The sequence below is a fragment of the Equus caballus genome, chromosome 30 (genome assembly GCF_041296265.1).
Source record: "Equus caballus isolate H_3958 breed thoroughbred chromosome 30, TB-T2T, whole genome shotgun sequence".
NCBI lineage: Eukaryota > Metazoa > Chordata > Mammalia > Perissodactyla > Equidae > Equus > Equus caballus.
Window position 1 is genome coordinate 15,124,340 of NC_091713.1, and position 18,160 is coordinate 15,142,499.

Here is an 18,160-nt window from a genome sequence, read left to right on the forward strand (position 1 = left end):
GGCCAGGGCAGAAGGTGGAGGAAGCTTACGTCTGCACAGTCACCCCTGGCTCTGAGCTCCTGCAACTGCTGAGTTCCATCTGCAGTGGCCAGGCTCGCCATCTGTGTGCTGTCCCCGTGCGGAGCTGTGCCAGCCACTTTTGGAGAAAAAGAGGGGATCTACCAGCAACTTCAATTAAATATTAGATACTTCGGTTCTCAAACGTTTTTAGCTGTCCCATCCTATGAGGACCTTTTTGGCTGATTCCCCTCATAGAGTGATCCAGCTGGGTGGTTTTTCCTCTCTTCACCTTCCCATCTCTCCTCCCAATCACCAGCTCTTCTCACTGTACTCTGTAGAATCATTTACTTCTCGACCATTCCTTCTGCCAAACTCAGCCATACAGACTCATCAAGGTACGGAGGAGGATCTTCCATTCCGCTAGATGTCTTCCTTACGGAGCAGGCAGTGGTGGCTGTAAATGGGATAGTTTTCACTCTACGAAAATTTCAATACAGTTTCTACTAAATTCTTGCCAAAATAACAATTCCATTTTTCAGAAAGCAGAGAAAATGAAGAGGAGCGCCATTTTGGATGTAATCTTGCACAACCAGGGGAATCTGTTTGTAAGGTTAAAGCAAGAGAAAGCTCACTGTCATCCGGAGTCTGGGACAGTGGGGCAGGGCCTGCTGGGCAGTGAAGTGTGTACCAAGACAGCACCTTGCTGCCCCAGAGAGCTCAAGTCTTCTGACCTGGATGAATTACATCCAAGGGTACTAAGGGGCTCACAGACAAGTTGACTTCGTCTTTGAGGAATTTTAGTGAATAGAAGTGCTTCTGGAAGATGAAAGACACAGGCAATGTCATCCTGATTTTCATAAAGGCTAAGAAATTGGAATCTAAAATGTATACAATGGTGAACTTGACATTAATAGGGAATGAGTGGCTAAAAATGATGATCAAATGGGTAGTCTTAAAGATTTATAGGGAAAGCATTGACCCTTTAGAGCCAGCATGTGGTCCAGGCTAACTTTGTTTCCTCTTTTGAAAGAATTAGCCTTAACAGTGTCATATCCCTAGGTTTGATAATACTCTCTTAGGAACTTTGTGCTAATGAATCAATGAAAATTATAGACACAGTTATTTTGCACAAAATAATATTATCATCACTCTTATAATAGCAAAAAATTAGATACAACCTAAAAGTATAGCAAGAGAGGAATGGTTATGCCAATTATTAATCATTAATACAATTAACTATTATACAGCCTTTAAAACTGTTTTTGAAGAGTTTTAATGATGGGAGAAAGTACTTATGAAATACTGTCAATGAAAAAAATAAGGATGCAAATATCAGAGAATGTACACTCTCAGTGGTGTGAAAAATATCAGCACAGAAAAAAGATGAAAGAAACATGCTGAAATGTTAACAGTAGTTATCTTGGATGGCAGAATTGTTGGTCATTGTTAATTTCTTCTATGTACTTTCCTACATTTTGCTACAGAAGGCACATATTACTTCTACAAATTGGGGGGGGCACCTATTTTCTGAAAAAAACTCTACCAGGCTGGGAGAGCAAAGCAACCACATGCATATATAGGACATCTTGATTTCACAAGGGATTTGACAAAGTCCTTGAACACTACCCATATGCACCGATGGATGAAACTATGACTCAAGTATTATAAATATAGGGGGTTGATAATCACTGAATGACCATCCCCAATCCAGAGTTCTATCTCCAGTGGCCCCTATTCTCCTCAGGATTTTTCACCTGTGTCTCAGGTAAACAGGTAGAGCTGCTCTGTCCGGTATGGTATCCACTAGCCATATGTGACTATTTAAATTAAAATTAATTAGACTTATAAAATCAGCAAAAGAAAAACAACCTGTTACATACAAGGGAACCCTCATAAGACAATCAGTAGATTTTTCAGCACAGAAACTTTGGGGGCCAGAAGGGAGTGGCACAATATATTCAAAGTGTGGAGAGAAAAAACTGCCAACCAAGACTATTCTACCTGGCAAAGTCATCCTTCAGAATTGAAGGAGAGAGAAAGCGTTCTCTAGACAAGCGAAAGCTGAAGGAGTTAAATGACATAAAGTTTAAAATCACAATTACAATTAAATAATACAATTTAAAATTCAGTTCCTCAGTGGCACTAGCCTCATTTCAGGTGTTCAGTAGCCACGTGTGGCCAGTGACTACCATATTGGTCAGCACAGATACAGAGCATTTCCATCACCACAGAATGACCTACTGGAAAATGCTGATCTAGGGGTAATCCTTATCAGTTTCACAAAGGACACCAGGCTGAAGGAGAGTCAGCCTTCCAGATGACCACCATGGGCTGGCACAACAAGCCAGGTCTAATCAGATGAACTTGAACAGGTGCAAGTATAAGATCCTCCATGGTGGCTCCAAACACAACTGCAGATGGATAGCCCAGTTGTGGGGGAAATGGATTTTGGTTGAAGACAATCTCCATATATATCTAAAGGGTAATGCAGCTACCCAAAATAATGAGATCTTGAGCTGAATTCATGAAGTCAAGGGTTCAGAACAAGAAAGTGATAGCTGCAAGCTACATTGGTCAAACCACACTGAGAGTTCAGGTGTTTTTTCCCTCAGTGGTGTTTTCAAAACAAAAATTGGCTATAATGATATATATATATATATATATATATATATATATATATATATATAATGAAATTACTAAATGGAAAAATGATGTGCATCACTAGGGACTGCTATTGATTATAAGCAGATCACAACTTGGAACTAGCATGGAGTATGAGAGGGAAAAAAATGTTAGGAACATAGCCCAGCTACTAGGTTTGGGGAGCTCTGTGCCTCGTTTAGTAAACAATGAGTCATACGGGAATAGAAGAGGTGATACTGATGAGAAACTGTTAACAGGGTGCTGCTGTTGGGGGAGAGAGAGGGAGGGAAAGAGGCTCTCACCCCTGAGCAAAAGCCAGAGGTAAGCAAGTGATGTTTAAGGGTTTACATCACTATAATATGTGATCTGAGGGGCTGGCCCGGTGGCGCAGCGGTTAAGTCCACACGTTCCGCTTCAGCAGCCCGGGGTTTGCCGGTTTGGATCCCGGGTGCAGACATGGCAGCACTTGGCAAGCCATAATGTGGTAGGCATCCCACACATAAAGTGGAGGAAGATAGGCACAGATATTAGCTCAGGGCCAGTCTTCCTCAGCAAAAAGAGGAGGATTTGCAGCAGTTAGCTCAGGGCTAATCTTCCTCAAAAAAAAAAAAAAAAATATGTGATCACAATATCACTAGAGGTATGAAAAAGAACTTTGTTATCAAAATCCTTGCAGAAAAAATAATTTTGTTATTGTACGTCTAGAACTTTCTATCCCCTAACACTGTCTAAAAAATAAAAAGGTCTTATATAAGAACTCTTTAAAAAAAGATGTTTGTTGATAACGTGTGAGTTCCTAAAAATGCAACTATCACATTATAATGGAGTAGACAGAACTGTGTTCACTTTCGAGTATTTCAGTCCAAAAGGGATGCTACAGTACCTGAGCAAGTCAAGAGAAAAAGGAGGATGGATAAAGTTCTAGAAACAATGGCAAACAGGATATTTAGAACCGAAACTCATGTGTCCCTGGGAGGAAGGGGAGAGATTGGGGCTGGATTTAAGCTCAATACGAGGAAGGACTTTACAAGAGATGGCCGTGACGTGGCAGCATGGGGTGCTGGGAGGCTGGAGTCTAGAATCAGGCCAACCTGAGTTTGCATTCCGGTACTTTCCAGCCATGTGCCCGTGGGCACGTTACTTAACTCTTCCAAGCCTCAGTTTCTTCACCTGTAAAAGGAGATAATAACTCTTAGCGTTATTATAAGAATTAAATCAGATATCACACGCCTAGTGCTTATCATAGCACCAGCACACGGCAAACCCCCCATCAACTTATCCATCAGCTGTCATGATCATCCATGGTGGTCAGCTCCTCATCTCCAGATGTTCCGGAAGAGTCTGCACGATCGCTGACAAGAGGAATCACCAAACAGATTTCCCCTTCGGAGGATGGTTAGGATATGTTGTGCTGATACTAGCAACCTGGAAGTTAAAAGGTGACGCGTGAAAAGGGCTCTGCGGTCAAATCAGCCGGACAAATGCTGGAATAATCAAAGTTCAACAGATTTCTTTACTCTGTGACTCCTCTGGGCCTTTGATATCCTGCCCTGAATTGTAAATCCCCCATCATACTTGGGCACAGAACCCTTTTGCGTGGAACATCTTGAGGGAAGAGACTGTTTCGAACACATTTTTCGAAAACATTGACTTAGTGACTTCTGAGATTCTTTCTGACTCTGACATCTGAAAAAGTTGTGAATTTCAAGTGCAGTGATGTTTACAGCTACTGTTTATTGAACACTTACTATGAGCCAGGCACTGAATTAAGACTTTAGATACCCAAAGTCATATGAGTCTCACAGCAACCCTATGTCATTATCATCATCTCTTTTTTACAGTTGAGAAAACTGAGACTCAGAGAGGTTAAGCAACTTGCCCAAGGTCACACAGCTAACACATGGTGGAACCAGGAATGTAACCTTGACTGCTTCTCCAGAGCCCTGCTATTTTTTTTCTCAGAGAAAAAAAGATTTAATAAAACAATATTCTCATCGTTCATCTAGGAAGGGAAATTCCATACAAGAATATCTTAATGGCTTACAAAACTCATTATATCTGGAAAAATAACTAAAAGATTTTCATTCAATACAGTGATCATCACCAGTTTGCTGATCACTTCCACTTGGATATATTCTTAAGTGAAGAGTGAAGAACTGATAGGTTTGTGTATCCACTAATGAAAAGCTACATAGAATGGATCTGGCTACTGAACGACATGCACAAGATGCCCACAGATACGAAAATCAAGTATTGGACTGGCCACTAACATTAAGGACAGGACAGTAAAGTTCAAAAGACGAGGGAACCGAAACAGTGCAAGTCTGGGGCAAAAAAATATGCCTCACTTTAAAAATAAAATGTTTTCGGTTATTGCAATCTTTACCCTGTTTCTGCAAAGATCTAATCCATAATTTCTAACCTGCATCAGAATCCCAGTCAATTAATTCTATCCTCAAGAATACTGAACGTGGCATTTAACTCTGTTCATCCGTCAGTTAAGTCCGCATCCAATTTTACACGAGAAGGGATTCTGGACTGTGTCTATTCCGACCTCCTGTTCACAGCACCTGAGAGGTTATCCGGGATGCCCTGGGCCCTTCAGGACACGATCAGTCAGGTCACTTAGATGTCATCCGTAAATTATCAGTATAGTGGTAATGGAATATACTAAATTGTATCCAAGCAGCCTGAGTTCATGCTCCCCTCAAAACAGCATTTTGAGGCCTAAGTAAATAAATGGAATTATGTGGGTAAAGAAGCTGCCACGCAGTAAAAAAAAAAAAAAAAAAAAAAGTTTAAATGCAGTTACGATAATAAGCTATCACACAGTCTAAAAACAAAGAAGATAAAGTGTCAGCAAATGTACTGCTTTTTCCTAATATCCTTGTTTCTTCTTACCAAGTAAACACATCCACCTATGAAACCTATACTGTGTTACCATGGTCAAGAACAAGGTTAGATACGAGACAAATGACTCAGTCAGAAAACCTAGAACCTACAGATAGAAAACAAAGCTGCCTTAATGCCCTGACCTGAGCCAATCATTACCAGGTAAAGAGAACTCCTGTGACGTTATTTAAATAAAGGGGAGGGCCACACTCCACACCCTTCTGAAATGGATCGGCAGTGCTCTAAAGAGAAGAAATTAACACTCAGAAGGAGAGCGCAGCCAGACGGTGCGAGTGTACAGATGATGAATAAACTACAAGATTAAATTCACCGTACAGAATTCACATAAATATCACCAGCAACAAAGGCAAGACATAAAAACTTTAAACAATTATGTGAAATTTTAAAAGGCACTTCATATAACAATTAATGAAACCAGTATTTCTCTGTACACAGTAACTGCAAGAAATCATGTTGTCTCCACATATATTTTGTCTAGTTAATAACTAACATTTTGAAGAAAAAGGATCACCAGACATATCCCTTTTGAGAAGATCAAATCATTAAACTTGCGATTATTCCAAGGCCTCCAAGAAAACCTACAGGTGTTTCTATATCCGAGGTTGGCCTAACGGGGAATTCTGTCGCAGGCTCTGCACACGCCAGGCACAATGCGAAAACCTGATATTTCACCAGTTGGGAGTTCCATATGCTATTGGGGTTGTCTTCCTAGAACAAGTCCCCAGTTTTAGTTTTATAACACCATCATCATTCAAGTACGCCAGAGAAAGATTTTAAAATAATAACAACAGGGTTAAGGGTATTGTTTCCTCTGTGGTCAAGAGACCGATCCACAGCTGAAACGGTCCCCACGCTACTGCCAAATCCCTTCAGAAGGGAGCTCCTCCATCACCAATTCAATGTTTTCTTAATACCTTTTGACTTCTGGGGAAATTCTCTGGGGATGCTTGGGCATATCAGTTAGAGAGTGGTAAAGCAATGTCACTTATCTTTATTACTGAGCACCCCGAATGACACAAGAGGGAGAGAAGAGCAATGCTGCTTTATCAATATTTACGAAAGGAGGAGCTATGCAACAGTGTAAATATAGTTAACACTACGAAACTGTACCCTTAAAAACGGTTAAGAGGGCAAATTTGCTACACTGTTTTTAAACCACAATTAAAAATAAAAAAGCGAAAAAGGAGGAGCACGTTAAGTGGAAGTACAAAGCAATTCAGAGGATCTCTTCTTCAGCCATCACTTCTTTTGGCTTAGTTTTTGGAAAATAGGAGTACCTCAAAAATCCTCAAATGTGTGACCCAGTATCTAACTCAGGGAAGGGAAGGGGAGAGATGGAAAGGTGGGGCCAGTCTGAAGCCGCCTCAGCTAGCTGGGAACACCTATGCGCAGCCTCCCAGACGGTTCCTGCCTTCCCCAGGGGTCCGAGCCCCGCTCCTAACCGCCAGGCCGTCCTTGAACAGACTACCGGTTTTTGTGTGTCATTGGGTTGACTAAGTATGATGATGACTATTTAAGGAAAAACCACCATGGGGCTGGCATTATAGTGAGAGGGAAAGCGCACAGGCCAGCAGCCCGGAGCCATGGGACTTGAAGCCTTGTCTTACAAATTTAGATCTCACGCCCTTCCACTGACCAGCGTGGAGCTAGCTATTCATGCCAGGTTGCCTTCAGCTTCTGGGGAGAGGTGGGTGGAATCACCGGATAACAGGAAGTGAGAGATGATCTCTGTGTTACACGGCCACAAGGCCTTCTTTTCCTAGCTAGAGACGTTCATGACTTGTCCTGATAAAAACGAGCCCTAGTTTGGGTGAAACTTCACAGGCACCCTTCACCTCCACCTTCACCAGAGGCAGCATAAAAGGGAAGTGGAACCCCCTTGCTCCCTCCCTCATCCTAGGGCTTTACCGCAGGACAGCTGCTCACCACTGAACGGCAAGGAGGACAGAGCGCTCCTTCCCCACAGGCAACGGCGGGAAGGACAAACACTTTGGGGTCAAAGCCGAGAGTCTGGAAGACAGGCCGCCTAGGGCAGCTCTGCACGGCTTGGAGGGAATGACCTTCACTGAACACTTCCCCCCTGCCACACAGTCAGGCTCTGGCCTGGGCCTCTGCCGGCTCCCCGGCTCACTGCGGGGGGTGGGGGTGCCTCAGGGGCCTGAGCCTTCCATGGCAAGGACCTGGATTTATCATCTCTGCTTCTCCAGCTCCACTGGCCAGAGACCCAAGAGGCATTCAACACTGCAGACTCCTCCATGGAAACTGGGCTGGAGGGCCTCACGGCGGCTCCTGGCGGAATCTGCTGCCCTCGTGTGGCCACTCGGGCTGGGAGCTGACAGACGGGGAAATTCGAGGCACATGGAGCCTTGGGAGAGGCCCGCACGGATGGCTGAGGGACAGCTGCACCGACAGCCCCAGAAGAAAGCAGAGCCGTGCTGGGGGCAGCAGGCCCCGAGCTTCTGGTCCCAGGACCCCTTTACTCATAAAAATGATGGAGGACCCCACAGACCTTTAGTTAGGTGGATTAGTGCTGTCCTACTTAGCAATTACAACTGAGAAATTTTTTAAAATATTGATGTATCAAGTCTTTTAAAAATAACAATAAACATTTCATGTTAACTGAAATAAATATTTATAAAGACAGCTATATCTTGCAAAACAAAAAGAAACTTTAATGAAAGTGTGGCATTTATGTACATTTTTGCAATTCTCTTTAACAGAATAGTTTAATAGAAGACAGCTGGATTCTCATATCTTTTGCATTCAATCCCTTACGACATCATGTCATGCAGCTTCTGGAAAACTCCAGTGAACACTCGTGAGAGACAGAGAATGAAAAAGGCAAAGAATGTCTTAGAATTATTAATTATTATGACATAGTTTTGACTTGGTGGGCCCCCAGGACCACACTTTGAGAACCGCTGCTGTAGAGTTTAAGCTAGGGACTAACCCTGACTCAGGGTCCTTCTCCTTCAGCTCAAGAGAGCAGGCGGGGGAGCAGGGAAGGGAGGCTGCCTGGTGGAGGGAGAAGCCCTGTGCTCCGCCCTCCTTTTATGCTGACTCACCGCCTTCAGGCTGAGCGGTGCTCCCAGTGGTCTTTGCTCCAAGGGGAAACTTCCTGGTAAAGCGTTCACACTTTTTCCTTTTATGTTTTAAACAGTGGAATTTTAGATGTGAGACAGAAAAACTGGGAAGAATTTTGGCTGAATCAGTGTTTGCCCATCAGGAACAAGATTTTTAAGATTCTCTCCAGGCTGAGGGAGAGGAGTGTGCAAGAGGAGCTCAAGAGAACGGGGTGCTGGTGTGGGTCTCTGGGAAGAGCCAGGGCCCCGTGGCTCCCCTTTTCTCCCTCATCAGGCTTCCCTCTAAGGCAGTGGTAGAACCCCAGATAACAGGGGAACTGGCCCCTCCTGCCTGGGACCCTGGCGTCCACAGGCTCTCAGAGGCCCTTGACCTACCATGGTATGAACGCTCAAGAGCAGAGATGGCTGCACTGACGTCCAAGCAGAAGGACCCAAGACTCCTCTGGGTCTCCCGTGGTCCCAGGGCGCAGAGCCCTTCCTTCCTGTGCCCCTGAGATCGGCACAGAGCCAGCAGAGGAGCAGAAAGGGAGAAATTGAGAGGGTCCGTAGTAGAAACAAGCGGATGTGGTATGGATCCTAAGGGCAGAGACCATCTCAGTCAAAACCAAAGTAGATCGACAGTGAACAATTCAAAAAGGAAATTAGGAAAACAGTCCCATTTACAATGGCATCAAAAAGAATGAAATACTTATGAATAAACTTAACCAAGGAGGGGAAAGACTTGTACACTGAAAACTACAAAACATTGCTGAAAGAAATTCAAGAAGACACAAATAAACGGAAAGACATTCCATGGTCATGGATTGGCAGACTTAATATTTTTAAGACGACAATACTACCCAAGGCAGTCTACAGATTCAACGTAATCCCTATCAAAATCTCAATGACACTTTTTGCAGAAATAAGAAAAAACATCCTAAAATTAATATGGTATCTCAAGGGCCCCCAAATAGCCAAAACAATCTTGAAAAAGAAGAACAAAGTTAGAGGTCTCATATTTCCTGATTTCAAAACTAACTATAAAGCTACAGTAATCCACAGTGTGGTAATGCATGAAGATAGATCAATGGAACATAACAGAGAGCCCAGAAATAAACTCTTGTGTATATGGCACCTTGATCTTCGACAAAGGTGCCAAGACCACTCAATGCGGAAAGGACAGTCTCTTCAACAAGTGACGCTGGGAAAGCTGGATAACTGCACGCAAAAGAATGAAGCTGGACCCTCATCTAACACCATACACAAAAAATTAACTCAAAATGGATCTAGGTCCTAAATGTAAGACCTAAAACAATAAAACTCTGAAGAAAATATAGAAGAAAAACTTCATAATATTGGATTTGGCAAGGATTTCTTGGATATGACACCAAATGCACAGGTAACAAAAGCAAAAATAGACAAATGGGACTTCATCAAACTTAAAAACTTCTGTGCAATCAACAGAGTGAAAAGGCAGAATGGGAGAAAAAATGCAAATCATATGTTTGATAAAGAGTTAACATCCAGAATATACAAAGAACTCCTAAACTCAACAACAAAAAAACAAATAATCCAATTCAAAAATGGGCAAAGGACTTGAATAGACGTTTCTCCAAAGAAGATATACAAATGGCCTATAAGCACATGAAAAGATGTTCAGTATCACTAATCATTAGGGAAATGCAAATCTGAACTACAATGAGGTACCGCCAATTAGGATGGCTACTATCAAAAAGACAGGAAATAACGTGTTCGCGAGGATGTGGAGACAGTGGAAGCCATGTGCAATGTGGGTGGGGATGTAACATGGTGCGGCTACTATGGGAAATAGTGGAGATTCCTCGAAAAATTAAAAATAGAACTACCTTATGATCCATCAATCCCACTTCTGGCTATCTAGCCAAAAGAACTGAAAGCAAGATCTCGAAGAGATATTGTACATCCACGTTCACGGCATCATTATTCACAATAGCCAAGAGGTGCAAGCAACCTGAGTGTCCATGAACAGAAGAATGGATAAGCAAAATGTGGTCTGTACATCTGATGGATTACTATTCAGCCTTAAAAAGGAAGGAAATTCTGACCCATCATGCCACATGGATGAACCTTGGGGACATTATAGTAAGTGAATTGAGCCAGTCGCAAAAAGATAAGTACTGTATGATTCCACATATGTGAGGTATCTAGAGTAGTCAAATCACAGAGACAGAAAGTAGAATGGTGGGTGCCACCGGCTTAGGGGAGGGGAAATGGGGCACTGTTGTTCAATGGGCACAGAGTTTCAGTGTTGCAAGACGAAAAATTTCTGGAGATCTAATCCACAACAAGATAAGTATACTTGACAGTACTGAACTGGACACTTAAAAATGATTAAGGTGGTAAATTTTATGTGATGTGTTTTTTACCACAATTAAAAATGAAAAGAAATCAAAGCAGACAGGTGCCAATGAAGGACCACACGTGCCTGCCTCCCCCACCCCCTCACACTTAGGTGCTGCTCCAAGGAGAGGGGAGAAGAGAACGATTTAAAACTGAGTTTACCAGGTTTATTTTCTGCCAATAGGCTCAAGGGGGCTTAAGTCACAGAAAACTAAAAAAGTTATTGTAGCAAACACCATTAGTTGTCTATCTGGAGCCTTCTCTGCTCCTCTCCCATTTCTTCCTTCCCAACAGAACTCTGATTTTACTCAGGTACCCACCCCTCCCCCACGAGAGTCAGGGTTAAGTCCTGATTGGTCTAGGCTGGCCATGACAACCGCACTCTCCTTGCCAGTGATTGGTTAGGCAGGGAGAAGTGACACAATTCTGGCCAATGAGATTCAGGGGCAAATCTGCCTGGGAGCTTCTAAGAACGATCTTCCCTGACCTCAAAAAATGACACAGGAAGACTCATGTTCCCTCCCTCTCCCCGTCCTTCTTCTCTCTCTCTGCATCTGGCTGTCTGCAGGTGAGAATGCCAGAGAAGAAAATGGAAACAATGAAAGAGTTATCAGTGATGATTTCATTGAACTGCCAAATACACCAGACCCAGAACCACCTCACTCTACTTTTTGTCATGGGCGATAGTAATCTCCTGACTGTTAAAGCCAGTTGGAGCCTGAATTAAGACAAGAACTAGCCCAGTTTAACCAATGTCACCCTCTATTACGGCCTTGGGGGACTTGCGGTCAAAGTATCCTGATTGTTTTACATGGTTTTTCACACCTGGATACACGGTGTGAAATTAAGTTGCCTCCATTCTGCGGTGTGGCCATTTGGAGTCGGGGGTGTCTCCTCTCCCTCTGGTACCTTCTCTGAGGCCCGTGCACAGATGCCTCTGACCAGCTCTGCTTTGCTGTATATTTTGCCACCGCAGCTCTCCTGGTTTTGACTTGTGCTTCTGGAAACTAGAAATTCTTTCAGTGAACCAGACTCCAAACCCCGTGAAACCCGAGTCTTTTATTTCTGTATCTCCACATTGCGTGGAATACACCAAGTACGCAGTAAGTTCTCTGGTATGAATAAGTGAATTTCCTCCTGAATTCAAGGCAGGGCATCCCCAGAAGAGTCTCTGCTCGTGGTGACTACTGACTGCGTCCCCCTCTGCCTGGGCCAGCCCCTCCAAACCACCCTCACTGCACAGGGCCTGGAAACACAGGGCTGCTGGGACAGTCAACGGAAGTCCTGGGCGAGGGGCTGAGGGCCCCACTTTGCTCCCTCCCGGGAGTTCTGGGTCATTCAGCCCCCTCCTGTTTTATCCTGGGCTGCAAATGCACTGTCATTAGCTAATAGCTTGAGCGGCCTTGTCACAGCATTTTAAAAACCTTTAAAACACCATTTGGATCATCCTTACTACTCTCCTAATCACTAGTTTGGGAATCACTAATGTGTTTTAAAACGTGAGAAACTGAGGCCCAGAGAGGTGAACTGGCCAGCTGGTGACAGCTACTGGTAGCAGAATAAACAGCTTTCTAGGCACCAAACTCCCATACATTTTACCATATTATGCTCTTCTTTTGTTAGGACACCGTGGCCACAGGGGAATCCCATGGATATTTGCTTTGTGAAGATACAGTTTCTTAGCCCACTGAGAAAGTGGAGGGAGACCCTGGTTACACTGGGGCAGGTCTTGCCTTAATTTGGTTTCCCCAGCAGCCCAAGCCAAGACAAAGATGGACTGCAGGCCGTTCCTGTGCACCATGGAGGACACTCTGGTGGGACAGAGGAGAAGCGAGACAGGGAAGGGAAGGCAGCCGTAAAGGGGTATCACCCAGCTTCTCGCACGGAGGCCAGTGGGGGAGGGAAGGAGCATTGACTGAACAACACTCTAACCCACCCCCAGACTTACACATCTGCGAAGGGAAGCCACGCGGGATACCTACTCCAGCTCTCCCTTCATAAGTATGAACAGTCAAGCGAGGACCATCAGCCGTTTTTGAACAGGTATGAAAAAGAAAAGGACTTAAGATGAACGGATGAACACACAAGACGACCCTGGAGAAAACTGAGAGGATTCTGGGAATGGAAAACTTTCAAAAATGATTAGTTTTTCCAGAGAGATCTGAGAAGGTACTGCCTACATAAAAAACTAACATGTCAGCTATGAGAAAGCAGCAAGTGGAGATGAATAGCTTTGGGAAATTTTTTAAAAATATGATTGCCATTCATCACACACACACACAAAATTCTGTAACAGTGTGTGGTGTCGGATATTAACTAGACTTCTTGTGGTGATCATTTCACAATATCTACAAATACTGAATCATTATGTTGTACACCTAAAACTAATGTAATATTATATGTCAGTTACATCTAAATTTTAAAAATATGATTGCCAAAACTTAAAAATGCTGGAGGGCTGAGAGATAAATTCTAGGATATGGGTGGGGAGGCGAGACAAAGGGATAGATCACAAGAGATTAGAGAGAATAAGGACCAATTTGAGAGATCTAAAGCAGTCTCAAAAAAAAAAAAAAGTCCTTAAATGAGAGAACAGAGGAAATAAAGAAGAAAAGAACACTTCTGGGATCTGAACAAAAGCACAACTATTCAGAAGGAAAGGACACCAGGAGTGCTGAGCGGGACCGGAGAGGCAGGATGGGACCCAACTCACTGGTTTCTCTAAGTCGTCTGCACACGCACTGCTTCAGGTTGGGGCAACTTGATCAAATTTTCGGGGGCTCTCGGGTGAGGTTACGTCATAGCGCGTGGCTGGGGGCCTCCCAGTGGCTCCTTCTCCTCCCTTATCAAGTTGGTGCCAAATTCCTCACCAGGCATTATTATTATAGCTCCCAGTGATGAGGATTAAAGGCATGAACCACAGGAACCCATTTACTATGTGCCTGGGTACGAGGTTGCTCTTGTCATCATTACTCTCCACAAGGTCCACAGCCACTGTCTCGAGCTCCTTCCAAAGGTGTGCCATGTTCCCTCTCCTCAGCTCTCAGGGATCTCGTCTGTCCCCAGGGACCTCACCTCCTGAGGAGCTGGAAGAAAGGTGGTGGTTTTCAGGGCCCTTCCTTCTCCGCAGATGACCCCAGGACCCTCCCTCCCCATTCTGCTCACATAAACAGAGCTCACATCACTGAATCACAAACCACAGGAGTGTTGCTCCACTGGGTAGCCTGGTCAGTTTGTAATCCTCGTAGATTGTGCTGTAAGGCAGGAAAATGCCCACTGAGCAGGGGCACAGATTGGCACCACGCCCTTCGCTGCTGTAAGCCATCAGCAGGCGCGCTGTAAGGCAGCGACGGTGTGAGGGGTCAGCGACTCCCAGGTCATGGCCATTCTGCAGGTCCACCTCCATCACTCTCTCTCCTACCTTAACTCCAGGACACGGTCTACCTTAATCCCTGTGGCTGTCATCTGTCATCTCCCAGGGCCCATTTCCCGCTTCTTTGAAGACATCAGCTTGTGGTTCACACTATCCCTCATGACCTCGTTGTCTCACAATGTTCTGGTAACGTCAACATCTACGTTGGTGAACCAGAAGACCCACCATAACCACATACTTCCTTATCCTCTTTAGATGGATATATGGTCACTTGAAACAAGGACATTTCCCAGTCCCCCTTGTAACAAAGTGTGGCCATGTGACTAATGGCCCCTGGGATATAAGCAGAAGTGCTGTGCGCACCTTTGGAAAGTATCCTTAAGAGGAGGAAATGTATCCTTTTCTATCCTCCTTTCATGCCAGATGGAGTGTGAACCTGATGGCTAGAGCCTGGCAGCCAATTTGGACTATGAGGTGAAAGCCACATATTGCAGACATCAAAACAAGAAGATAGGAGCCTGGCCCGATACCTCGAGCTATCATGCCCTCCCTAAGCTGCTGTTTGTGGGAGAACAATAACCCATCTTGTTTAAATCATTGCCATTTTCGTTCCATACAGTTGAACCTAATCCTGTTCTCAGGGAGTTTAAGAGACTTTCTTCAGTCACACAGTAAGTAACTGGCAGAGCCAGGGTCTGAATGCTGGCAGTTTCACTCCAGAGCCCATCAGGACACTCAGGGAAGTGGGGTCTGCCCCATCCCGAGGTCACTACGGGGGGCACAGCTCAAGGGACTGCAGTCACGAGCTGCAGGCGGCAAGAAGCAGCCGAGTGAGCACATGAGGGGGCCAGAGAAGGGAGCAAGAGGAACTCACGACTCGGAAGGGAGTGGATACACCTCCCGGACACACTGCATCCCCTTCCCACTGTGGTACAGGAGGGGACATGGAGGACAGACAAAGCTGGCATGCGGGTGCACTCCAGCTACACCGGGTTCCACTCCACTCTCTCTTTATCCCCCGGATACAGATGCCCATTCCCACAGCAATTCCACACTGTTACAACTCTGTAGCTTCATGTTGTTTCAGGAGACCCGGTGCACTTTCAGATTTAAATCCCTCTCTCCAGAATCTGGGAAAAGAACTCTCAGGAGGAGCCCCATCTTCTCTTTTCACCACCGGGTTTCTCTGCTTCAACAGAACGGAGAGCCCGGAAGCCGATCCATCCGATGTGAAGACTCGGTTCTACTGACCCGGGGAAGGAGGGACTGCTGAGTGCACGGTGCTGGGACCACCGGCTAAAGACACAGAAAAACATAACTGGGTTCCTGCTAACACGCAAAACTAAACTCCAGATGGATTAAACATCTTAATATGAAAATAAAAACTTAAGCTGGTAGAAAACCTTGAGGGAGGGGAGGATCTCTTAAAGAAGATTCAGAGGCATAAGTCATAAAGTAAAAGACTGATACATTTAGCAACACTAACATTTAAAAATGACTTTTGGGGGCCAGCCCGGCGGTGCTGGCATAGAGGTTAAGTTGGTGCACTTTGCTTCGGCAGCCCAGGGTTCTCAGGTTCAGATTCTGGGCGCGGACCTAGCACCACATTCTCAAGCCATGCTGAGGCAGCATCCCACACATAAAATAGAGGAAGATGGGCACAGAGGTTAACTCAGGGCCAATCTTTCTCAGCAAAAAAGAGGAGGATTGGCAGCGGGTGTGTCAGGGCTAATCTTCCTCAAAAAAAAAAAAGACTTTGGCATCACAAAAGACTCCAAGGGAGGGCAGAGGTGAGGACAAGCCACAGCCTGGGAAGAAAACTTGAAACACATACAATTGACCAAAGATTAGCATCTCTCCAGAATATCTTAAGTGCCTAATATCCATAAGCAAACGGCAAACCATCCAAATGAAAAACGGGCAAAGGATAGGAACAAATAACAAATCAGGAAACCTACACAGTCAAAACACGTGAAACGATGCTTAACCTCAGTGCGAACTAAAACCTCAAGGAGCTAACACCCACCCAATTAGCAAAACTGAAAAATCTGATGGTACCAAGTGCTGGCAGAGTCGAGGAAAAGGGGGAACTCTCAGATCCTCTGATGGGAGGATAAAGGGATGTAGGTGCTTGGGGAGCAAGTGGGAAGATCCTACCGGTACGCACGCAAACTCACAGCACAGAATGCTCAGGGCAGTGGTTAGAACACAGAAATCCTGCCGAAATCTGATAACGGATAAATAGTGGGGAATCATGCAACGGAATACTGAACACGAGTTAAAATAACTGAACCAGAGCTACATTTACACACGTGAACGTCTGAGAAGGCAGTATTAAAATTTTTTAAACTGTCAAATATGTACAGCGTGGTGTCATTTCCATAAAGTTTAAAACTAAGCTAAACGTGGACGGGAAGGCCTCCAGTCGACTTCAGGACAGTGGAAGGAGTGGATAAGACTAGGGTAGTGTATAAACAGACTTCGGCATTATAAGCTTTTATTTGTCAAAAAAAATCTGGAGCAAATATGGAAAAAATATTAAGATGAGTTGTCGGGTCACATGGGGACACAGCTGTTTGCACATCAGTCCTCTCTTCTTTTCAGCATGTTTGCTCTCCTCCACTGGTGTGCCGAGGCCCCCAGTCTCCCGGAAGCTTCTTCCGCAGGTAGCGTCTCCCCATTGTCTTCTCTCCAGTGGCTCTCACCCTTTGGTCTTCTCACATTGACTTTTTTTTTTTGCAGTCTTAACACTTTCCCTGGGCACCAATCATCTCTCCTTCCTTGTCAATCTGCCTCAATCTGGGGCCCTTCATCTTCTGCTTTCACCTCTCAGTGTGGCTTCCGTCCCAACGCCCTGGCTAGGCCTTCGACAAAGACGTCTTGAAGCCCAACAAATCCAAACACGTGCCAAACCTCATCTTTGGAAGCCCCACCCTGAAACTACTCTTTCACAGGCAAATATTGCCCTCGTTGCTGAATTGAATCAGCTTCTCCCAGTTTTTCTTCGCCTCTCATCTCTTGGGAGACTGTTACCATCTGGGACCAGGCTTCATCTTCCTAAAATGCTCCCTACTTTCGGCTCTCGCGACTGTGACACCGCCACCCTGGTCTCTGACCGCAAGTGAGTCACAGCCAGTTATAGCTTTCTGGATTCCAGCCGCCAGCCAGTGCTCGGAAATGCCACCACCGGGCCAAATGGCCTCCCCACGTTTTTCTCGGCTCTTCTACAAACAGCCTGGGGAAAGAAAGCTCCTGTGAAACATCAAAATACATAATTCTTTTATTCCTCTCATGATAAATAGCCAGCTTCACAGCACTCACGTTATTTCTGGAACAAGGAGACAGAGCTACCAGTTTGAATTGCCAACACAGCACCTGTGTCTTCTCAGCTGTCAGCCAGCCAGGCTCCCCAGTGGGGCAGCAGCCGCTCTGCACTGCTTCAAGGGGCCCGAGTCCCGGTCCAGGGGCATTGCTGAGATTCTCTTTCCACCCGTGAATGATGGAGAGAGAAAAAGGAAAAACCAACCCGTCTACCCCTACACCGCATTGCCTAGAGAGAAGGCCATAGAAGGAAGGAGAGCGAGTCTGAACATGGGCTCCCACCCAACCCGCCCTCACGCTGGTCTCCGTTGAGGACTGACACTTGCTCTGTTTTGGCAACCGTCTTGCAGTGTTTGTGACAACATGCAGAGCTGAAGCCAGCAGGATGCATCTGCTCGGCGCCCACAGCCTGTCACCTCGGAGCGGGCAGCCAGCAGGCCACGCCGCTCTCCGCACGCCTCTGCTCAGG

At 45.1% G+C, this 18,160-nt stretch overlaps 1 long non-coding RNA gene across 1 annotated transcript; it reads right to left on the reverse strand.

The window, feature by feature from the left end:
* Positions 1-16,850: 16,850 nt before the first annotated feature.
* On the reverse strand, positions 16,851-17,975 carry LOC138921475 (uncharacterized). Its single transcript, XR_011434091.1, has 2 exons — positions 17,692-17,975; positions 16,851-17,605 (listed from the first exon to the last, which is right to left on the reverse strand). It is a non-coding gene; the product is annotated as an uncharacterized lncRNA (long non-coding RNA).
* Positions 17,976-18,160: the final 185 nt, after the last annotated feature.